The 25,000-nt window shown below is 44.1% G+C and overlaps 1 protein-coding gene across 2 annotated transcripts in view; it reads right to left on the bottom strand.

Moving 5' to 3' along the window:
- LOC137651467 (protein dopey-1 homolog) overlaps positions 1 to 25,000 on the bottom strand; it is a 501,407-nt gene that overhangs the window by 123,614 nt on the left and 352,793 nt on the right. The gene's annotated exons all lie outside the window — the stretch shown is intronic.

Raw genomic sequence — 25,000 nt, 5'->3', positions numbered from 1 at the left:
AACGTTATAGCGTAACTTAATTGTTCGATAACTTTAAAAATCGGCCTAGTACTTGCTTCTTCTCTTACTTTTTTTATAGATGGTTTCATAATTGAAATGGGTACAAGTTGACTTATAATTAAAGTTCGGAAAAATATTTTGGATACGGAATGGACAATCATCTTTAGTAACAGTTTAGAATTATCGTAAATTATCATTCAGTCATTAGCGGCAGTCTGTTATTGTCGATTAAATACAAAAAGAAAAAAATAGTTTTCCTGCTTTGCTACGTAAGTAGGAATTTATATAGATACGTTAAATAATATTTGTAATAACATATTTACTAAAAGCTTTTAATATTATTTATCACTTTGATCATGCGCGTTTAATGCCTTCGTTTGTTTATTATGATCGAATGGAAGGTTTCCGTTTCAGGCGGCGTCATAAAAAAAAACATTAAATAAGTGGCATTCATTTCATTTATTTGGAAGTTCTAAGAAAAATTAAGTAGAACATTGGTAATAGCAAAATCAACATATAATCAATACTTGGTAAGATTACTGTTGATGCAAAAACTAACCTATACACAGATGTGTAAATGCGTCTGTTTCTTCGTTATGATCAGAGATAAACGTAAACAAAAGATTGGTTGTCGTTTTTTATTGTGCTTTTTGGCGTGTTTAGGAAACGCATGATATATAATCGCCTTTATTTTGATAATTCTGGATTTTCAATGATACAACAAAAGCTAGTCTATAGAGTGATGGTTTTACTATTCACCAGTTGTCTTATACAATAGATATGACAAACATTAAAATCTGTCTGTATTTTGGGTCGTGTAATAACGGAAATATACGGTGTTTACACCCATCCTGGTTTTGATTTTAACCTTTTCTCAAGTCATTAGAACTTTAAAGCATATTAAAAATTTAATTTATTTACAAGAACAATTTTATATAAAAAAGAATGCAGTATAGTACATAGAAAGTGTTGGAAATGGGTAGTAAACACATTTGAATAGGCAAGTTGCTGGTTGCCATGGCCCAATGGAATTATTTCTGTTAGTTGTGTGTTTCGAAATATGCGATTTTCCATTTGTACGAGGTCATTGATCGACCAAATTCTCGCATAATTCGGGACCCTACTGTATGTATATACAGTATATATACATATATATATATATATATGTATGTATATACAGTATATATATATATATATATATATATATATATATATATATATATATATATATGTGTGTGTGTGTGTGTGTATATATATATATATATATATATATATATATATATATATATATATATATATATATATATATATATGTGTGTGTGTATATATATATATATATATATATATATATATATATATATATATATATATATATATATATATATATATATATATATATATATATATATATATATTTATATATATATATATATATGACAAATTCGTAGATAGTTTGTATTTTTCCTAACTATACAAACCTTAGCTATTTAATAGGGGTTATTACTTTCGACATAGCTGAAATGACGAGCCATTTGAATTTCAACAAGGGTTTACTACCCCACTGCTAGTTAGCGGGGGGTAGGGAGGGTAGATTGCTACCCCCCCCCCCCCCCCCACAAACCTGTGCTTGAGCTCACTTTGCTTAGAGGTAGGACTTCACGGGGGATAGGGCTGGCTGGCAAGTTTGATTAAATAGCTAAGGTTTGTATAGTTAGGAAAAATACAAATTATCTACAAATTTGTCATTTGTTCCGTAACTGACATACAAACCACGCTATTTAATAGGGGTGACTCACCCAATAGGAAGGGTGGAAAGTCTCGGCCAGTACTGGCTTTTGGCTTTGTCCGGGGACTCAGTATTTGAGTGTGTCAGCACTGAACAATGAGTCCCTGCACCTTGCTAGAACCTTGCTATGCAAGGGCTGCGGCCTACGTAAGCTGTGTGTGAAGGTATAAAGTGTGACTCGTCCTAGGAAGTTGACCTGTAGTCCTTTAGATGGAAACTTAAGCTAGGACTCACCCAATACCACCTCGTAAGAGTATGGGGACGTGACAGTATTACACTTGATACTAGGAACACAAGGAAACATGCTTTACCTGCAGTGCAGAGAACCCAGGATGCTGCTTTCCCCAAAGAGTGGAAAATGAAGAAAAGAATAAGGGCCAGACAAACCTTTTCATTCATGCAGACTAAGACCGGGTAACAATGCCCTCAACCTTCTGCTACTTGTCCATCAAGGAGCCTGAGGTTTTAAACCAGCTGTTGTGCAGCCACCACAGGGCCGATAGAGAACGTATCGAGCCTCCTGTGGGTCACATCTTCCAGGTAGTGGGCTGTGAAGGTCGTCTGACGCTTCCACACCCCAGCTTGAAGAACCTGCGTCACTGAGAAATTTTTCTTGAAGGCCAGGGACGTAGCTACGCCCCTGACATCATGTGCTCTAGGGCGACGTGACGGAGGAGGGTCTGGATCCAAGGACAATGGATCACCCTACGAATCCATGCCAAGATGGTGTCCTTGGTGACCCTCCTCTTAGTCCTCCCAGTGCTCACAAACAATGCCTGCACCTGGGGACGGACTGCAGCCGTTCTTTTGAGATATAGCCTCAGACTCCTTACTGGGCACAGTAGGAGATGGTCTGGGTCATCTGTTACAGAACAAAGACTCAAAATCTGGAAGGAGTCGAAGCGAGGGTCCAGCACCCCCTGATTCTCAGTCTTAGCAATAAACTCAGGGACGAATTTGAATGTTACCTCCCCCCATCCCCTTGAATGGGCGATGTCATATGAGAGACCATGAAGTTCACCGACGCGCTTGGCCGAGGCCAAAGCTAGTAGGAACACCGTCTTCCAGGTTAGGTGGCGATCTGAGGCCTGGCGTAATGGTTCGAAGGGAGGTCTCTTAAGAGACCTGAGAACTCGAACCACGTTCCATGGAGGAGGTCTCACTTCCGACTGAGGGCAGGTAAGTTCATAACTTCGTATGAGTAGGGAAAGTTCCAGCGAGGAAGAAATGTCAATTCCTTTGAGCCTGAAGGCTAGACTTAAGGCTGAGCGATAGCCTTTCACCGCCGAGACTTAAAGGCGCATTTCTTCCCGCAAATAAACGAGGAACTCCGCTATTGCCTGAATAGTGAGTGGCATCGAGTGGAGAGATACCCCTTCCACGACACCAACCACAGAAGACTTTCCACTTTGCCTGGTAGACAGATGCGGATGACTTTCGCAGATGTCCAGACATCCTAATCGCAACTTGTTGCGAAAATCCTCTCTCAGCGAGGAGATGCTGGATAGTCTCCAGGCGTGAAGTCGTAGCGAAGCTACGGCTTTGTGGAAGATGTTGGCATGTGGTTGTCTGAGTTGCTCGTGTCGCGGAAGGAGTTCTCTCGGAAGTTGCGATAGGAATTGCAGAAGGTCCGGAAACCATTCTGCGTAATGCCATAGCGGAGCTATTAGGGTCATTGAAAGATTGACCGATATTCTGGTCTTGTTGAGCACCCTCCTCAACAGACAGAACGGGGGAAAGGCGTACACGTCGATGTTGTCCCACCGTTGTTGGAAGGCATCTTGCCAGAGTGCCTTGGGATCCGGGACTGCGGAGCAGTACAGCGGAAGCTTGAAGTTCAACGCTGTCGCGAACAGATCCACAGTTGGGGAACCCCACAAAGTCGGGACTTTGTTGGCTACTAGATGATCCAAAGACCACTCTGTACTCGCAATCTGAGACGCTCTGCTCAGACTGTCGGCGAGCACATTCCTCTTGCCAGGAATGAAACGTGCCAATAGTGGAATCAAGTGGACTTCGGTCTATCTCAGTATCTCTAATGTGAGATGGGATAGCTGCTTCGAAAAGGTACCTCCTTGCTTGTTGATGTAAGCCACTACTGTGGTGTTGTCGCTCATCACCACCACAGAGTGACCCGGCAGGTATTGTTGGAACTGTTGAAGGGCCAGGAAGACGGCTTTCATCTCTAGAAGATTTATATGGAGGCACTTTTCTGATTCTGACCACAAGCCTGAGGTCCTGTGGTGCAAAACGTGGGCCCCCAACCCTTTCTTTGAGGCGTCCGAAAACAGCATCAAATCTGGGGGGAGAACGAGAAGATCCACTCCTCTTCATAGGTTCTCGTCTGTCACCCACCACTGGAGGTCCGTCCGTTCCGCAGGTCCCATAGGGATCATGACGTCTGGGGAATCGTAACCCTGATTCAAACGGGACTTGAGTCGCCACTGGAGAGATCTCATCCTGAGGCGACCGCTGGGAACTAGACGAGCCAAAGATGGGAGGTGACCGAGGAGACGTAACCACGATTGGGCTGGAAGTTCTTCTCGTCTGAGGAAAGGGCTTGCGACCCTCCTCAGCCTTGCTATCCGGTTGTCTGATGGGAAGGCTTTGTGGAGATTGGTGTCTATGATCATGCCTAGATATACCAGTCTTTGAGTGGGAAGCAGAGAGGACTTCTCAAGATTTACCATGATCCCCAGATCCTGGCAAAGTCCCAGAAGTTTGTCTCGGTGTTGAAGAAGGGATGACTCCGAGTCTGCTAGGATCAGCCAGTCGTCTAGATAACGGAGTAGACGGATGACGATCCTGTGTGCCCACGAAGATATTAGGGTGAACACTCCGGTGAAAACCTGTGGTGCTGTGGAGAGACCGAAACACAGCACCTTGAACTGGTAAACCTTGTTGTCTAGGCTGAATCTTAAGTACTTCCTTGAAGACGAATGGACTGGGATCTGGAAGTACGCGTCCTTCAGATCCAGTGTACACATGAAGTCTTGTGGTCTCACTGCAAGTTTGACCGTGTCTGCGATCTCCATGCTGAACGGAGTTTGCTTGACAAACTAGTTCAGAGCTGAGAGGTCGATGACTGGTCTCCAGCCTCCAGACGCCTCCTTTACAAGAAAGTATCGACTGAAGAAGCCTGGAGACCCGTCGAGGACCTCTTGGAGAGCGCCCTTCTTCAACATTGTCTGGACTTCTGCCCGATGGGCTTGCCCCCTTGCTGATCCCATGGCAAGGGAGGTCAACGACACTGGATTCGCTGTCAGGGGAGGTAGAGATGTTGTGAACGGCACGCTATATCCCCAACTGATTATGGAAATCGTCCAGGAATCGGCCCCGAGTTGCTGCCACCTGTTCGCGCAACTTTGTAGGCACCCCCCCACTGGTGGACACTCCTAGCGTTTGCGGCCTCGGCCGCTCCCTCTAGGATTCTTCCCTCCGCTGGAGGACTTCTTGCCTTTCTTGTCCTTGACAGGAAAAGCCTTAGACACTGTTGTCTTCGCTGCCGCTGCCGCTGCCGGTTTCATGGTCTTGGTAGGCGTGGCTGCTGGGGTGCTGGAGGTTTATAGGGCTTAGATGTCAGAGCCCTATGTAGGAGGGAGTCTTGGTGGGACTTCCTCCACCTCTCAGTGGCCTGCTCCACGTCCCTAGGCTCAAACAAGTTCGTCCCATCAAGGAAGAATGTCTGAGACTGCTGATCTTGGTGTTAGGGACCTTTTGATGGAACCTCTCAGACACCACATCTAGACGTTTCAAGATGGTGTTAGCCCACAAGTTCGAGACTTGGTGGGCTAGAAACTTGATCATGCGAGTGCCCGAGAGTAAAAAGTTCTCCATGGCCTTCCTGGTAAGTTCTTTGGATAAATCCTCCGAACGTATCAGGATACGTGGACATGCAGGGGGACTGCCACTCCTAGCGTTTGCGGCCTCGGCCGCTCCCTCTAGGATTATTCCCTCCGCTGGAGGACTTCTTGCCTTTCTTGTCCTTGTCAGGAAAAGCCTTAAACACTGTTGTCTTCGCTGCCGCTGCCGGTTTCATGGTCTTGGTAGGGCGTGGCTACTGGAGTGCTGAAGGTTTATAGGGATTAGATGTCAGAGCCCTATGTAGGAGGGAGTCTTGGTGGGACTTCCTCCACCTCTCAGTGGCCTGCTCCACGTCCCTAGGCTCAAACAAGTTCGTTCCCATCAAGGAAGAATGTCCGAGACTGCTGATCTCGGTGTTAAGGACCTTTTGATGGAACCTCTCAGACACCACATCTAGACGTTTCAAGATGGTGTTAGCCCACAAGTTCGAGACTTGGTGGGCTAGAAACTCGATCGTGCGAGTGCCCGAGAGTAAAAAGTTCTCCATAGCCTTCCTGGTACGTTCTTTGGATAAATCCTCCGAACGTATCAGGATACATAAGGTCCCTAGCCAGATATCCCGCCACGAAGTGGCCTGCATGACACACTTCGCCACCTTCTCCTGGCTAAGGACCTCAGTTGCCGAGAATGAGACCTGCCGGTTGGAGAGTCTCTCAAGAGGGACTCCCCTGGTAAGCTCTTTTAAGGAATGGTGAAGGGGAAGAGCCAAACAAGTCTCCTCTACGATGTCGAAGTACCTCCTCTGTTGTACACGAGGAGGTGGGAGGAGCTTGTTGCCAGTGCTGGAACAGCTGGAGGAGGCAAGCTCGGAGAGCTGGACATCGATCTTGTCCCTGGCACTGTTGACCCCTTGAGACCAGGGCGAAGCCGCACTGGAATTCGAGGGTTTTTGAGTCCCAAAGACTCAGTCCAAGACCGTGTCTTTGCCCTCACGAGGAGGAATCTCTGGGTCAGCAAACCCATTGAAAGTCCTCATAAGGATCAGAACCTGCCAGAACGCATGTTCTAACTCCTGCAGCTCTCCTCCTGAAGGACTAGCAGCGAAGTCTCCTGTCCCCAAAGGCTCTTCTTGGGGGGATTCGCGGACTTCTCCGAATGACTGGCTGGCTTCGGTCTAAGTCTTGATGAAGACTTTGGTACCGTCTTGGAGTCCTTCGACTCCCTCCTGGGAGGGATGCAAGACTCCAACAACGACGGGGGCAGGCTCTTCTCCACTCCTACCCGAGAAGACTTTTCAGCGCGAGGTGGGGTTTCCATCATTAGTGCGATGGGGGAACGCCTCACCTCACGTGACTCCCATGAGGACGGGAAGTCTTCGTCCGAAGGGGCGGGAGAAAAAGTCTAGGGTGGTGAGGAGGCCTGCCTCAAAGACTTACGAGGAGTCAGCTTTGCCCTCGGAGAAAATACCACGTTTGAAACTCCTCTTTTCCTCATCAGGGGAGTGGAAGCTGCCAAGGATTTGTGGCCCAGGTCAGAGAGAACAGAGGGTTCGCCTGAAAAGAAGATGATTTAGAAGAAATGTCCCTGGACCTTTCTGGAACCTTTCCCCCTCCCAACGAGCGCGCTGTTCTGCGCTTGCGGGGGGGGGGGGGGGGAATGTAGCGATGGTGACCTTGCCGCGCGTTGTCCTGCAGCGTCACTCGTGGGATTGTATTGGCGATCACGCTGGAGAGCGCGCGCGAGGGCGATGGGCGAGGGTGCGAGGGTGCGCGCGGGCAAGCGATGGCGCGTAGGAGCGCGTGCCGGAGACAGCAGAGGGTGCACAGAAGGTAGTTTGCGAGCGCGCAACATCAGGATGAAGAGCCCGTGCGGGCGATGATACCGTTGGGCGCGCGCGCAGGAGAGACATCTCTTGCGCACTAGCATGCATGTGTGCGCACATCAGGTTGGGGATGTGAGCACGAGTGGGTGACTGCGCGCGAATGCGTGCTGGCGAGAGATGGCGCGTAGGTGAAGAACGACGGTGCGTTGGCGAGCACTGACGAGCAGGGGAAGCATTCAACTTCCCTACTGCGCCCAGATCGGAAGATCGTGGGCGCACAGGAGATCGCTGGCGCGCAGGAGAGCACTGGCGCGTTGGCGAGCGCTGGCGCGCAGGAGAACGATAGCGCACATGGCGCGCTGGCGATCAGGTGAGCGCTGGCGCGCAGGTGAGCACTGGCGCACGGGTGAGCGCTGGCGCGCAGGTGAGCGCTGACGCGCAGGTGAGTGCTGGCACGCTCTAGCAGGAACATCGGCCAACGGTGAGCGGTGGCGCGCAGGTGAGCGCTGACGCGCTATATCAAGATCGTCGGCAGCAGAATAGCGCTGGCGCGCAGGTGAGCACTGTCGCGCAGGTGAGCACTGGCGCGTAGGGGACGTATGCGCCAATTTTTGCATACGCCCTTGTTGCCCCGAAGGGACCGTTGCCTGTCTTACAAAAACAGGATGGGTAGGCGCCCACAGCGCATCAGAAGCCAGGAACGGCGACGGCAGGTCAGCAGGTCTGACGGGTGGAAGGTCGACGTGTCCTTTGTAAGGACGACCTTCCACCGAAGGGGATCGCAAACGATCCGCAGAGAGGTCCAGGGTTGTAGCAGGAACAGTCGGAGATCCATGACGAGGCTTCTCTGCGGCGGACTGCGGCGATGAAGATGAACCGAAGAGGCGCCTCCTCACACCCTTGTGAGGCGAAGGAAGGCCTCTTCGGCGAAGAGGAAGGCGAGCTTTACGCTGTATGTGCCCTCTGGGGGCCATTGGGTCAGCGAGCTGACCGTCAACAGTCCTCCGAAGAGGAGTCTCTGTGAGTGAACTCCCCCGAGGGAGAGAATCACCGGCAGGAGAGACTGTTGGACTTAGTTCCTCTCTCGAAGGTTGAGCAGAGGGAGAAACTAAGCCTTCAGCTACAGCAGGTTGATCAGTTGCAGAGGTCGGAGATACCGCATCGGAAGCCTCTGCCACCACAACGTCGACAATAGACAGAGGATCAACCTCTGCCAAAGTCGGCGATTGTTTGACAGCGGCACCTAACCCGATCATGTCAAACAAGGCTTCCTTGGAGGGCGAACCCTCGAGCCCCAAGGAAGACCAAAGCTGAACCAAATCATTAGTGCTTACATTAATATTTAATTCCTCCCCCAGGGTAGGAGGAGGAGCTGCCTCGCTATGGGAGGCAACGCCCTCTCCCGAACCCCGAGGTCGGGAAACAGAACTATGGCCTACGCTACCCCTCGATGGTCTCTCGGAAGAAACCGATCGAGCGGGAGCTTCGGAGGAGGTTTGGGCAACGGAAGAAGAGTCCTTAGGAATTTCTCCTTTCAAAGAAACCTTCGAAGGAGAAATATCCCGCTTGGAATTCTTCTTCCGTCGCTGAGAAAACCTCTCCCACTGGGAGGTAGACCACTCCCTACACTCACCACACTTATTAGTTCTATCACACCGTTGGCCCTTACAATAAGGACAAAGGGTGTGAGGGTCCGTCTCGACCGCCGACATAAACGTACCACAAGGGCGGTCGGGTAATCCAGGACACTTGCGCATGATAGCAGAGGCCAACTTCACAAACACACCTGTAGAAGAGAAAGCAAAAATGCATTAATGGCTGTCAGTGAGGCGAGGGTGAGAGCGGAAATGTCCGACTACCACCCGAGCCGAGAGCAAAAGTGAGCTCAAGCAGAGGTGTGTGTGTGGGGGGGGGAGGTAGCAATCTACCCTCCCTACCCCCCGCTAACTAGTGGTGTACCCCACCACTAACTAGCGGTGGGGTAGTAAACCCTCGTTAAAATTCTAATGGCTCGTCATTTCAGCTATGCCGTAAGAAATAACCCCTATTAAATAGCGTGGTTTGTATGTCAGTTACGGAACAATATATATATATATATATATATATATATATATATATATATATATATATATATATATATATATATATATATATATATATATATATATATAACAGATTTTGACATAAGAAAAATCTAGTTTTGAGTGAGATAGCCATGTCATCCTGATGGAAGTTCCTCATTGTCAGCTTCTACTTGGGATATTTCTGCGAGTGATATACCAGAGAAATTTTACCTAGAGGCATCAACGGTGTTCTGACCTCTAGAGCGAATATCCTGAGGGATATCGTGTATAAATCAAAGACGTGTTAATAACAAGCCATGGCTATCCCTCCCCGAATAGAGTTAATCTTGTCTCGAAGGATAAAGGTAGAGGGAAGGACATAGGTAATTGAATCATTACAACTGCCAATCTCAATGTGCTGCAACTAACACGTTTCCTGTTGAACCGTCCCACACTGAGAATTAGGAGTGGATGGAAAGTAACAGGTGGGCCATCAGAACGACATGGCTATCTCACCCAAAAGTAGATTTTTCTTATGTCAAAATACGTTTTTTGGGCTTGAGCCATGTCGTCCTGATGGAAGTGTACCAGAAAATTATTATTCTCATGTGTGGCCAAGAGAGTTTTGACCCTTTACACCCCATAGACATAATCACACTTCCTGTAGCATTGTTAACTATGGTACCAAGCTTGAAGCAAGTGATATGTTTGTAAAAGGTAGGAGCAAAGGAAATTAATGTCACAGTCCCACTCACTGGGGAGGAGATATTTGTCTCCAGAAGATAAAAAGACCGAAGTCTATAAAAGGAGGGTTAAAAATGAGGTACAATACAGTAGGTCCCATGAAAGGAAACGCAAAAAGGAACAGCAGTCTTATTATTTCCAAAAGATGCATAAATGTAACAGTAATCAATTGTAACATTATATGCAGTAGATATATACAGAAAACCAGAGTTTTCCGACCACAAAATTATGTAACAGAGTAATAAAATAGTAACACTCATGGCATGAATGGAAAAATATCACCTTTGACTCTTTATAATAATAAATAGTACATTGAAAAGAGGAACATGACTCCCCTTGCACAATGTAGACTAAGAAGTCCTAACCATACAGTCTATAAGAGTCCATATACAACACTTAAGAAGCTGGTTTAATCACACTACCAGCAGCTACCACAAAGTGTTTAATCTCTTCCAACTGACGTCGGTAATGTTTGAAGAACACTCTGGAAGAATTCCATCCTGTGCAAGCCTGTAAGCCTGCAAAGGACATAGATTGGAAAAACATTTAAGGAAGAGGAATCTTTTCTAGGGTCATGACTCGCTGGAATACTTTCCGGGTCAGCCCTTCGGATGAAGTAGGTGAGTTTGGACCTTAGCTGTTTCAGAGAAAGGTTAGATCCTGTCGACTCCCTTCAAGAAGTTGACCGCCTTTAAAGGCCTGGCTCTTGGATAGGTAGGCTTTAAGGCTCTCCACGGGGCAAAGAGAAGAATCCTCCTGTAGTGGAACAATTTTCCAGGGCCCCGGCGTTTCATGGGAAGTTCGTTTTTCACCAAGAATGCAGGATATGGATAAAGGTTTACCTCTCCCAAATCTGAGAATTCAATGTGGCTATCATCCCTTGAAAGGGCCACAATCTCACTGACTCTACCACCAGAAGCCATAGCAAGCAAAAAGATAGATTTTTGAGTAAGATCCCTCAGAGAGGCAGAGGCGTTATCTATCGAAGAGGCAAAGTGCAAGACTTTATCCAACGATCATGAAATAGCCTCAGGAGAAGCACTAGGTTTCAGTTCAGCACAAGCCTTCAGGATCTTACTGAATAGCTTGCTATTGAGTTCGATATCAAAAGCATACTCGATCGGTCTAGATAGTGCAGAGTTACATGAGGCAATACTTGTAGAGGCTAGACCTTGATCATGTAATGAAATGAAGAAAGAAATACAAAAGTCCATAGAAATAGAAGAGGGCTGATGGCTTTCACGAACGCAACTCATTTTTTCCAGGAAGGCAAATATCGTTTTGTAGTGTTGGACTTGTACTCTTCTATGAAATCAATCCTTTCCCTCGCAAATCCAAATTTTCTTTGAGCCAAGAGGGCGAGAAAATCATTAGCTGAAGGGTCTTTGTTATCCAAGAGGAAGCGAAGACAGTTGACTGTTGGACAACCTGAGACAGCACTGGAGATGGTAGAGGGACCTGGAGGGATTTGAGTTCCAGAACAAGAGGGAACCAATTACTCTTGGGCCACTTGGGAGCCACCAGAGCTGCTGTTCCCTTGAAAGTATGCAGTTTGTTCAGTACTTTCAGTAGGAGGTTGAATGGAGGAAATCAGTAAATGAGACCACTGGTTCCAATCCAGAGACATCGCATCCATTCCTGTCGCTTCCGGGTCCAAGTCTGGTGCGATATATCGGGGAAGTTTTTTGTTGAAGTTCGTCGCAAAAAAGATTGATTTGCAGTTCCAGGACTTACAATAGAATGAAACAGAATGATTTTATGTCCAGAAACCATTCTGTTTCCTGAGGCTTGGATCTCGACAAGGCATCCGCTATCACACTGCGAATCCCTTCGAAGTGAACAGCTGAAAGATCCCATTTCCTCCTTTTTGATAGAGAGAAAATGATTAAGATTACATGGTTGATCTGAGGAGATCTGGAGCCCTGTCTGTTGACAAAGTGCACTATTGTGTTGTTGCTGATGACCAATTTGACGTGTGATTTCATCTTTGGGCATATGTCTCTTGAGAGTTGGAAACACTGCCATAGCCTCCAGAACATTGATGTGAAACTTCTGAAATGTAATCGACCGCTGACCCTGCACTTTCTTGGAAGAGGAGTGTCTTCCCCAACCTTGTTCAGAAGCGTCCATGGGAATAGTCACGGAAGGAGGAGGGTAATGAAGAGGGACGTTGTTCGATACACCACGGCTTGAGCTGCTTCCACAGTAAGAGAGTGGTTTTGTGGCGAAGATCTCTCCGAGCATTGGATGCCTTTCTTCTCCAGAGTCTGTTGGCATCTTTAAGCCTTGCTTTCAGGATTGGGTCCGTCACGGCAGCGAACTGTAAAGACCCCAAGACCCTTTCCTCTTGTCGTCTGGTGAGTACTTTTGAATGAAGTAGGCACCTAACCGAGTTTATGACTTCCTTTCTCTTGCCTTGTAGTAGAGAGAGGGTGTGTGACTTGAAGGTCCAGTGAGGTCCTAGCCACTGGAATTCACAAGCTGGAGATAGCCTGGACTTCTTGAGGTTGATTCAGAAGCCCAGAGATTGTAGGAAGTTTATGACCTCTTGGGCTGTTTGAAGACATTCCAACTTTGTTACAGCCCAGACTAACCAGTCGTCCAGGTACACCATCACCTAAAGACCTCTGTTCCCAAGTTCTTGGACAATGGCCTCGACTAGTTTCGAGAAAATCCTTGGAGCTACACTGAGCCCGAAGGGCATAGCTTTGAATACATAGGCCTTTCTTGCCAGTCTGAAACCAAGGTGGGGGAGAAGCGCCAAACTATCGGAAGATGCCAATAGGAGTCTGCAACATCTATGGAGACGGTGTAGGCCCCCTGTAGTGGAACAATTTTCCAGGGCCCCCAGCGTTTCATGGGAAGTTCGTTTTTCACCAAGAATGCAGGATATGGATAAAGGTTTACCTCTCCCAAATCTGAGAATTCAATGTGGCTATCATCCCTTGAAAGGGCCACAATCTCACTGACTCTACCACCAGAAGCCATAGCAAGCAAAAAGATAGATTTTTGAGTAAGATCCCTCAGAGAGGCAGAGGCGTTATCTATCGAAGAGGCAAAGTGCAAGACTTTATCCAACGATCATGAAATAGCCTCAGGAGAAGCACTAGGTTTCAGTTCAGCGTGGTGTATCCTCGTAAGTCTTTGAGGCAGGCCTCCTCACCACCCTAGACTTTTTCTCCCACCCCTTCGGACGAAGACTTCCCGTTCTCAGGGGAGTCACGTGAGGTGAGGCGTTCCCCCATCGCACTAATGATGGAAACCCCACCTCGCGCTGAAAAGTCTTCTCGGGTAGGAGTGGAGAAGAGCCTGCCCCCGTCATTGTTGGAGTCTTGCATCCCTCCCAGGAGGGAGTCGAAGGACTCCAAGACGGTACCAAAGTCTTCATCAAGACTTAGACCGGAGCCAGTCAGTCATTCGGAAAACGTCTGCGAGATAGTCATCATCTGGACCTTGTCGTCAGAATGAATTTGTTTAGTAGGGACAAGTCCAGAATAATTCAAAGAGTGTTCGAATCTTTCTTGGGCACGCAGAATAGCCACCCTTGAAAGTTCATGGATTTTATGCAACGGATGACTCCCTTACGGAGAAGGTCCTGAACGTAATCCTCCAAAAAGGGGTTTGTGGGTTGAAAGAACCTCTTCAACTGGGGTGGTTTCTGTCTCCATTTCCAGCCTAGCCCTTTTGAGACTTTGCTGTGAGCCCAGGGATCGAATTCCCATTGATCCCTGAACAGGTGAAGTCGTCGTCCTAACACAAGCTCCTCACTGTTGTTGCGAAGGACCTGCAACTTTAGACGTTTTGTCTCTACTTCCTTGGCCTCTAGTTCGAGCACCTCTTCCAAACCTTCACCTGTTACCGGAGCACTTCCTATGAGCTTTGGCAGGGCGAAACATGGTGGTAGCTCTCTCGTAATCAGAGTTGAAGGTTGGAGACTGTGAAACGTACTGCGGGGGGGGGATTGTGTACACAGTCTGAGGAATGGCGCCAACTGAGGCTGTCGTGACAGGAAAGGATTTCCTTCCTTTGAAGTGACTTCTGGGCCCCTTGCCCTTGGGTTGAGGTCCTTCATTGGGGTCAATTTTTGTTTAGAGGAAAAACCCCACTTGTCATATAGGCTCTTATTCTCCATGACTTCTTTAACCAGCTTCTTAGGGAAGAAATCTTTCCCCCAGAGTCAATCGGTTTTCTGGGTTCATGTCTAATTGTAGCAGCGGCTAGGACGTGTTCTCTACATGCTCACCTGGCTAGGACGAAAGCATGGAGATTCTTATGAAAAAATAATTAGGTGAGTTTTAGCCAAGGCAGGGAAGAGATCAGATTTGGAATAGTTTCCAATAGGCATCTCTAGATAAGATTGGAAGGATAAAGAAGCAGAAAGTCTCTCTTTAGCTTCCAGTTCTCCCTTCAATAGGGATTCGGGAATCCTAGGTGGTTTATCATTAAAATATTTGCCTCCGATGTCTTTATCTAGTTTTCCAACAATGAATTTATGTTGGACATCCTCCCAACTGTTCGAATCGTAAGGAAGGGCTAGACAGGTTTACATTCCTCTAGCACTGGAATGGGTCTGTTCTCCCTTACTGCTTTCAATACGACCTTAAAGCTTTTACCGGCAAAGGGGAAGACAGTATCTTTGGGAGCCACAAAAGTGGTCTGTTTCCAGCCAAAGGCAGAAAGTTGGGTATTAGTGAGTTCAGACATCTTTAACTCCCTAACCAAAAGGGATTGAGCCTTGCCATGATCCAGAATGATCGTTTCCTTAGGGATCGTATCATCCCTAATGAACACACATGAGTTAAGCCTTACGTAACAGTAAGGATACCTATCGATCGATGGAAAGAATTCCAAGTCCGAAACTGGCTTGGAACCCAAACCATCCCCAATTTGAAGGAACCCTTCGGTTAAAGTCCATATTCTCAGCATAGCGCCAAGGGTTCTTAACTGTGCATTCTGGTAGGCTTGAAGCTGGGAGAGCCTTAGAAGCAGGTGCCTATTATAACGCTTCTATCCTCGTTATTAAATCTGCTTGAGAATGTTCATATTTGGCAGTCAAGTTTTCCATGAAAGCTTTCATGGATGCCATTAGTTCTAAATTACTAGTAGCGAAGGTTTGTCTAATATCGGAACCGGGGTGGAGGTGGAAGCTGGGGCTAGGGTATAAAGTAAAGAGGCATTGGGAGCTTCACTCACCTGATGTACTTCCAATGATTCTTCCGAGGCTTCCGTGGTCAGTAGGATCCTCTCCTTCTCTGATGAAACAGAAGTAGTAGTAGACATGTCGTCCTTGTCCAGGCTCATGACTTGCAGAGTGTCTCAGACTTCATCATCTGCATAATGTGCTGGTACTAGCGTGAGTTGGACCTTCAGTAACTGGTGACCAAAAACGGAGGACACCTCAGCCTTGGGAAAGAGGTGGTCCCCTTCAGTTCCAGAGAAGGAAAATAAGGGGCACCTTGTTGAGAACTCTCCTGGAAGTCAGTGACATTGAAGTTGGTTTGAAGGAGATCCATGCTAACCTTGCAGTCAGTAGGGTCCCAGATTGCAGTGGATCCCTTGGAAACATGGTACCTTCCATGTTTCCCGCAGGGTAACTTGACTCAGCTGGTACAAATGACCGTAGAACACTCCGTGTCATCAGCGACCTGTAAATATAAAAAAAGTAAATGAGTACCAGACCTCGAACACATGCCAAACAGCTCAGAAATCTGGAATGATTTATGAAGCAAAACATAGTGACGGTGTGGTAAGAATATGGAGGAAAGCATGACATCAAAGAAACACCAGAACCTCCAGAGTAGGTCTATCAGAATAACTTGAGAATGCAAGTTCATTCATCGTACTGCCTAGACCAGCAACAACTGCCCCTGAGGTGGTAGCGGCTGGGAAGCGGCAACTATTTCTAGTAGCCAGAAAAGAATGACCTGTCAATACTCCAGGCATGTCGATACAAGGCGGCAGACGCATTGTAAAGTCAATAGGGGGAGAGTGTACAAACCCAAGGGTATGGTCCACACTCAGGGGAAGTACAGGAGTGAAAGGCAGATAATTAGAGAACCAGCCAGAACCTGATCATTATCATTAACTTACACAAAGTGGGGGTGCAGCCCATAAAATAATGAAAGCAGTACAAGACGGCTAGGATGCTAAGAATTAAAAATTCAAAGGGTGTCCTGACAACCAGGCAGGATCCAATCGACCCACTCCAGAGGACAGATGACTAGTGTAAGGCTGCAGCTGAGGCGGCAGAAGGGGTGACCCAAAGCCAACACACAGCCAGTGCTAGAAGAACTCAAGCTGACAGAACTCGAAGCAGAGACAGGAGGCGGCACCTCTGTCTAGATAGGCTAATCTGGCAAGGGAGTCAATGCTCCATAGCTGGAGGGATATCTCAAGCTGACAAGACAGGAAGCAGAGACAGAAAGTGGCTCCTCTGCCTAGATAGGCTAACCAGGCAAGGGAGTCAGAGGGATGTAGCACAGGAAGAGAGGCTGCAGACATAGGACAAGCACTGCCAAGGCGGCAGAGGAGTGACCCGAGGGGTACCAACTCTGTGCCTAGATAGGGTTAGGCCATGGCAGAACTATGTAGGCAAGCCTAGCCTCCAAGCGGGTGAGGGAATTCTCAAAAGCTAGGGTGAGATGACTAGAAAAGAAGAACATAGTTCTGGTCTAGATAGGGTTAGGCCATGAGAGAACTGTGTAGGCAAGCCTAGCCTCCTAGCAGGTGAGGGAAAGCTCAAAAGCTAAGGTGAGATGACTAGACAAGAAGAGTATAGTTCTGGTAGTCAGGTTATGGCCTAACTAGGAAGGGGAAGGGGCAGAGAAACACTCAAGGGTGGACTCTAAGGCAGCAGAGAGATTTCAACTTGGGAGGAGAAAATCTCATCTACCTAGGCAAGGAAAGATAGCCTACAAGTATGCACACTAAAAGACACAAGGAAAGGGGTGGGAGGGTTGGTAATGTGAAACTCGAAAAATGATGAGGCGGCATGGCAGGAAGGCCCAACAGTATCATAGAACAACAATAGTGTCCCAGAGGGGTTGCCATAATAGAGCTCAGAGGACGAGTCCTCACAACCAGGCATATCCTACCAGAGACTAAGAGAGAACCCTAATGATGGTTAAAGTGACACAAGAGGTCTACTAGTAAGCATCAGAACTGGGGTAAGGTGTTCTAATGGATAAACATAAGTAGACACCGGGAACAGGATCCCGAGACCTGTACCGCCACACCAAACATATGGGCTAAGTGTACAGTGAAAAGCAATCACTCTAGGGTAACTGAGAGCACTATCCAACTCCCAAAAGGACCTTCAAGACCGCAGCTCCCCACCATGATGAATCGACAGCGTTAGAGGATAGACGGCCTCACCCAACCTGTAAGGTTTGGTGAAAGAAGGAAGTGGTGCACTAGTAAATATTTACCAGCTATGGCCACCTGCTAGGGTAGGCTAGCCTAAACCAATGCTGATAAAAAACACAAAAGAAACACCAAGGAAAGATGGGGGGATACCATATACATACCATACTTTAGAATGATAAAATAACATATACCTAAAGTAAATGACTAAATAACTAATAATAATTAATGATAGATGGCGCTGAAAGCCTGCCTGCTTCAGAAAGAAAAAGCATGCAACTTGAAAAAGAAACTGGGTGGCGACGCAGAATTCTTCAACACACGAAAGGGTGGATACTCAACTCAGTCGATGAGGAAGAAGTTGAAGCATCCATGTTCATAAAACACTAAAAAAACTAAGAAAACTAGCAGAAACTCTCCAAGCGAACGGCAAAGATGGCGCTACAAAAGAAGTGGATCAACAGGAAATGTGTTAGTTGTAGCAACTTGAGATTGGGAGTTGCAACGGCTCACTTGCCTATGTCCTTCCCTCTACCCTTATCCTTCGAGACGAGGTTAACTCTATTCGGGGAAGGATAGCCATGGCTTGTTATTAACACATCCCTGATTTATACACGATATCCTTCGGGATATTCACTCCAGAGGTCAGAACTCTGCTGATACCTCTGAGGTAAAATTTCTCTGGTATATCACTCGCAGAAATATCCCAAGTAAAAGCTGACAATGAGGAACTTCAAACAGGACGACATGGCTTGAGGGCCCCCCCCCCCTAAAGAACAAATATATATATGTATATATATATATATATATATATATATATATATATATATATATATATATATATATATATATATATATAGATAGATACAGTATATATATATATGTGTGTGTGTGTGTGTTATATACATATATGCCATCATCTTTAATTGGTACCTTTCCACATAACTTATATTGTTTTCAGCCCATCTGCAATTGTTAATATGTAAAATTAATAAAAAATTAACAAAAATTATCATAAGTAGATAATTAGGAAGATAGACTTCCAAGAACTGCCCAACTAGCTCTAAAATCAAACCAATCAAAGAACATAAAACCATATAAAAGACCTTATTACTAATATAACCTATCAATCAAAGAACATAAAACTATATATAGCTGATCTGATCACAGCACTCAAAATACTTATTGATAAAATACACCCAAAATTTAAAACAAAAGGACATAAATGTTTTATTAAACCTCAATTAACTATTTGAATAATCGTAATTTTCTAAAATGCAGTAATGCTAGCGAAATCAAATAAGAGAGAGAGAGATATCAGCAGTTGAAAAGTAATCGTATACACAGTTTTTGTTTATTTATTTAAAAGAAACAATTATTATCAAGATATTTAAGTTTTTAGTTTATAAAATAAGTTATATTTCTGTTTAAGTGAGTATATATAACGTACTGTGCAAGAGACAACACACAAGAAATTACGTCATGATTCTAAAGTAGCGGCGTAAGCTACGAGTCTTGAACGAAAACACCGAACACTTATTATTATTATTATTATTATTATTACTTACTAAGCTACAACCCTAGTTGGAAAAGCACAATGCTATAAGCCCAGGGGCTCCAACAGGGAAAATAGCTCAGTGCGGAAAGGAAAAAAGGAAAATAAAATATTCTAAGAAGAGTAACAACAATAAATATCTCCTATATAAACTATAAAAACTTTAACAAAACAAGAGGAAGAGAAATAAGATAGGAGAGTGTGCTCGAGTGTACCCTCAAGCAAGAGAACTCTAACCCAAGACAGTGAAAGGCCATGGTACAGAGGCTATGGCACTACCCAAGACTAGAGAACAGTGGTTTGATTTTGGAGTGTCCTTCTCCTAGAAGAGCTGCTTACCATAGCTAAAGAGTCTCTTCTACCCTTACCAAGAGGAAAGTGGCACTGAACAATTACAGTGCAGTAACCCCTTGGGTGATGAAGAATTGTTTGGTAATCTGTGTTGTCAGGTGTATGAGGATAGAGGAGAATATGTAAAGAATATGCCAGACTATTCAGTGTGTATGTAGGCAAAGGGAAAATGAACCGTAACCAGAGAGGAGGATCCAATGTAGTACTGTCTGGCCAGTCAAAAGACCCCATAACTCTCTAGCGGTAGTATCTCAACGGGTGGCTGGTGCCCTGGCCAACCTACTACCTATAAAGTAAGTACAGTAATATTACTGTACTGTACATATATTATAGTAATATACACTACAGTATTAGGTGAATATTAGGTTACAGTACAGTACTGTATTACCAGATAGGAAACACTTTGTTATACAGAACAGCAAGGGGATGATGACGACTTGGTAAACTTTACCTTAGCAAAATACTATACTGTAACCTTACTTTGTACAGTATGTAGTGTACATGTGTGCAAATGTAATGTACACTGTAAATATGTTTATAAACCGTTGTAGAAATCAAATTAAAACAATATTAGGCAGTATTTACTGTGTTAATCATCATCTCGGACACCCGCTTGTGGCAAGGGACAGTGACTTGTTAGGTTAGGAGTTAGCCCACTCTAGTGTAGTATTTATTCGTGAAAATTCACTTATCACGCCTGTGTCTGTAACCTAACTATCGCGAAGAATGAGGCTAGACAGTACTCTTGTGGCCCAACAATTTCAAACCGACCGTGCTCCTTAATACAATTTCCCTCTCCACAGAGCACAATACCTCATCTTTCACTCACTCAGCCTCAGTCTTTTATCGTCTCTCCTCATGTGTGCATCTACCACTTCGGTCCATTGCTTGCAAAATCATGTTTTTTACATAAAAAAATATGTATATTACGCTACCCCATGCACCAAACAATCAATGGATCACAGATGTATCATGCTTCAGACTTACTATGTAGAGCTTCATACATAAAGGGTTATAGTGGTGTTGTAATGATACTTATTCTTTGAATTCTAATTTTGTTAGTGTATTCATTGTGTCATACTCTAGTGTTATTGTTATATTAATTACTGTTCAGTACTGTACACAAAATACTGTATTTTAAAATAGTAAAGCAGATAAAGGCTACGTATACGGTGAGTTTGAACAGTGCGAGTCGACCTGCCGAAAACAGTGAACACTTACAATTGTTACTTTAGCTAATTAAGTTGTACTGTACATTATTATTATTATTATTATTATTATTATTATTATTATTATTATTATTATTATTATTATTATTTTTATTATTATTATTATTATTATTAGCTAAGCTACAACCCCAGTTAGAGAAGCAAGAGGTTATAAGCCCAAGGGCTACAATAGGGAAAAAATAGCCCAGTGAGGAAAGGAAATAAGGAAATAAATCAACGATATAAGTAATGAAAAATTACAATAAAATATTCTTAAAACATTAACAAAATTAAAACAGATATTTGATATATAAACTTTAAAAGAACTTAATAAGTCTGTTCAACATAAAAACATTTGCTGCAACACCTGAACTTTTGATGTCCTACTGATTCTAGTACCCGATTAGGAAGATCATTCCATAACTTGGTCACAGCTGGAATAAAACTTCTAAAATACTGTGTAGTATTGAGCCTCATGATAGAGAAGGTCTGACTATTAGAATTAACTGCATGCCTAGTATTACGAACAGGATGGAACTATCCGGTAAGATCTGAATGTAGATGGTCAGAATTATAAAAAATCTTATGCAACATGCATAATGAACTAATTAAATGACGATACCAGAGATTAATATATAGATCAGGAATAAGAAATTTAATAGGCCGTACGTTCCTGTCCAACAAATTAAGATGAGAATCAGCAGCTGAAAACCACACAGAACAATACTTGAAACAAGGTAAAATGAAAGAATTAAAACACTTCAGAATAGATTGATCACCAAAAATCTTTAAAGACTTTATCAATAAGACAATTTTTTGTGCAATTGAAGAAGACACAGACCTAATGTGTTTCTCAAAAGTAAATTTGCTGTCGAGAATAACACCTAAAATTTTAGAAGTCATATAAAGTTAAAGAAACATTATCAATGCTGAGATCCATATGTTGAGGAGCCATGGTCCTTGACCTACTTACAATCATTCTTTGAATTTTGTTAGGAATCAACTTCATACCCATAATTTGCACCATGCACTAATTCAGCTAGATCTCTATTAAGGGATTCAAAAACCCCAGATCTAAATTCAGGAGATGGAATTGATGCAAAGAGAGTAGCATCATCTGCATATACAACAAGCTTGTTTCCTAGACCAATCTACATGTCATGTGTATATAGTATGAAAAGTAATGGCCAAGAATACAGTACTACCCTATGGAACACCAGATATCACATTCCTATACTCACTATGGTGCCCATCAACAACAATTCTTTGCGATCTTTTACTTAAAAATTTAATAATGATGCTAAGAAACCACCCACCCACTCCCAACTGTTTGAGTTTGAAAACAAGGGCATCATGATTAACACGGTCAAAGGCAGCACTAAAATCAAGGCCAATCATACGAACTCCCTGACCACAATCAAGGGCTTTCTGTACCGCATTAGAGATTGTAAGAAGGGCATCACATGCTCCAAGGCCTTTACAAAAAACCAAATTGCAAACTAGGGAATAGATGATTACCTTCAGCAAACCTATTAAGACGTTTTACCAAAAGACGTTCAAAAACTTTAGATAATGTGGGAGTTATGGAAATTGGGCGATAATCAGTTGGACTTGAGCTACCACAAACACATTTACATAGTGGAGTAACATTACCAAATCTCCAAAAAGTGCTAAAAGCTCCTCTTCTTGCTAACTTGCACGAAAAAACAGATAACGTTGGAGCTAAGAAATCTGCAGTCTTGATAAAAAACAAAGCATCAAGGTCCATCAACAGAGCTTTAATTTCACGAGATTGAAAAGCTAAACTAGTTAGTTTAGCCTCAGGAAAACAGGAATGAGGATGTTAAAGTTTCTCATTACTCTGTTTACTGTCAAACACAACAGCCAAAAGGGTTGCCTTTTCCTTTGGACAGTGAGTGACTGAGCCATCAGGTTTAAGTAAAGGAGGAACTGTTGCATCTACACCAAAGAGTGCAGATCTAAAGGTAGTCCACCACTTACATTCCTGGGTTGTACCAGAAAGGGTTTCTTTTATGGTTAAATTGTATTCCTTTTCAGTGGAAGCATAAACTCTTTGAGCAAAAGCCCTAAGCTGAGTATAGTCATTCCACGTCAAATCTGATCCGTTACCCTACCAAAGATGATAGGTCTCCTGCTTCTCCAAATAAGCATGTCTGCAATCATCTTTGAAATACAGTTTGTCCACTCGTTACCTAAGCACACGAGAAGGGACATGCCTATCAATTAAGTTGACTAAATTCTCATTTAAAGGGACTAGAGGCTCAACACTACTATACAATTGTGACCAATTCAAGCCCTAAAGATCATGAAAAATCCCATTCCAGTCTGCTTGAGATTTCATATAAATCTTACATGAGTAAGATACATCAGGGACAGGCTGCTCAGTCTTCACTACTAATGAAATCAAGGCATGATCAGATGTCCCAACTGGAGAACCAACCTTACTTGTTATATCGCCAGGGGAGTCGGTGTATACAAGGTCCAAGCAGTTACCAAACCTGTGTGTAGCTTCACTTATGATTTGCTCACAGTGTGATTCAGAGGCAAAGTCTAAAGCTCTTAAGCCATGGCGATCAGTGGGAGAAACAGAATCTAACCACTCCCTATGGTGAGCATTGAAAACACCAACAAAGACAAAAAAAGGGGCCTTTCTATCATTTTCTAGTATCTTAGCCATAATAGTAGGAAGACAATTGAAGATGGAATCATCCATGTCAGGATTCCGGTAGATCGAACACAAATAGAAGCTGTTATGCTTGTCACAAGCTTTTATTACCCGAATCTCATGAAGTCCACATTCATAGCAGGACTTCTGAGAAGCAGGTTACTCAGTCCAAATATACACTGCCATTCCCCTGGCCCAACAGATGACATCGCGTTTCAACATTATTGGCTTCTTAAAAACAGTTATAAGGAGCTCAGATGAGTGCCTCATATTAGAAACCAAAGATTCTGAGCACAAAAGAACATCATATTGTCTGGACGCAACTGTAAGGTCGTGAATAATTGCACGAAGACCAATAATATTGCAATACAGTGGACGCCATTGACGAAATCTAGGACGTACTGGTCCTGGATTTTGCTCAATGTCTCCAGACAGCATAAGAATTAATGGTAATAAAAAAAGATACATCAGGCTTAACAACTAAATTAACAAGAATGATAACCAGAAAAACCTGTTTGGTTTAAGGAAATATAAATAAAATTATTGATCAAACCCACGGACTATCGAAAAACAAAAGTCGGAAAAACTGATCAACATGGAGGAGCCGATACACCATGCAAGGCCAAATACCCTCTAGGATAGCCATTTCAACTGAAGGGAGGACAGTAAGGATGGTTTTGAGAATTAATAGAATCAGATAAGGAAAAGACAACCTCTTGATAAACCACCAGGCATCCAAGGCCCTGCTATTAAGCCTGCCCAACAAACCATTTAAAAAAGAAGGAAGAAAAAAAATGATAGAATACGGTAGTGTGCTCGAGTGTACCCTCAAGCAAGGTATCTCTACCCCAAGACAGTGGAAGACCATGGTACAGAGGCTATGGCACTACCAAAGACTAGAGAACAATGGTTTGTTTTTGGAGTGTCCTTCTCCTAGAAGAGCTACTTACCATAGTTAAAGAGTCTCTTCTACCCTTACCAAGAGGGAAATAGCCACCGAACTATCACAGTACAGTAATTAGCGCCTTGAGCGAAGAAGTATTTGATAATTTCAGTGTTGTCAGGTGTATGAGGACAGACGAGAATGTGTAGAGAGTAGGCCAGACTATTCAGTGTACGTGTAAGCAAAGAAAAATGAGCCGTAACAAGAGAGGGATCCAATGCATTACTGTCTGGCAAGTCAAAGTATCCCTTAACTCTCTAGCGGTAGTATTTTAAGATCAATAACAGCATTAAAAAGATCTGTCATGAATAAACTATGAAGAGAGACTTAAGTCAACCTGTTCAACATGAAAACATTCGCTGCAAGTACCAACAGTTCGATTAGGAAGATCATTCCACAATCTGATCATTATTGGAATAAAACTTCTAGAGTACTGTGTAGGGAGCCTTATGATGGAGAAGGCACGACTATTAGAATTACCTACATATCAAGTATTACGGGCTGGATGGTAGTCTCTCAAAAGATACCAACGCAAAAGATGGTCAGAATTGAAAAACCTTATGTAACATGCATAACAAACTAACCGAACGACAGTGCCAGAGATTAATGTCTAGATTAGGAATAAGAAATCTAACAGACCACAAGTTCTTCTTATCCAACAAATTGAGATGAGATT

Source organism: Palaemon carinicauda, chromosome 1, assembly GCF_036898095.1.
Source record: "Palaemon carinicauda isolate YSFRI2023 chromosome 1, ASM3689809v2, whole genome shotgun sequence".
NCBI classification, from domain to species: Eukaryota; Metazoa; Arthropoda; class Malacostraca; order Decapoda; family Palaemonidae; genus Palaemon; species Palaemon carinicauda.
This window is presented reverse-complemented; position numbering and strand designations above follow the sequence as displayed.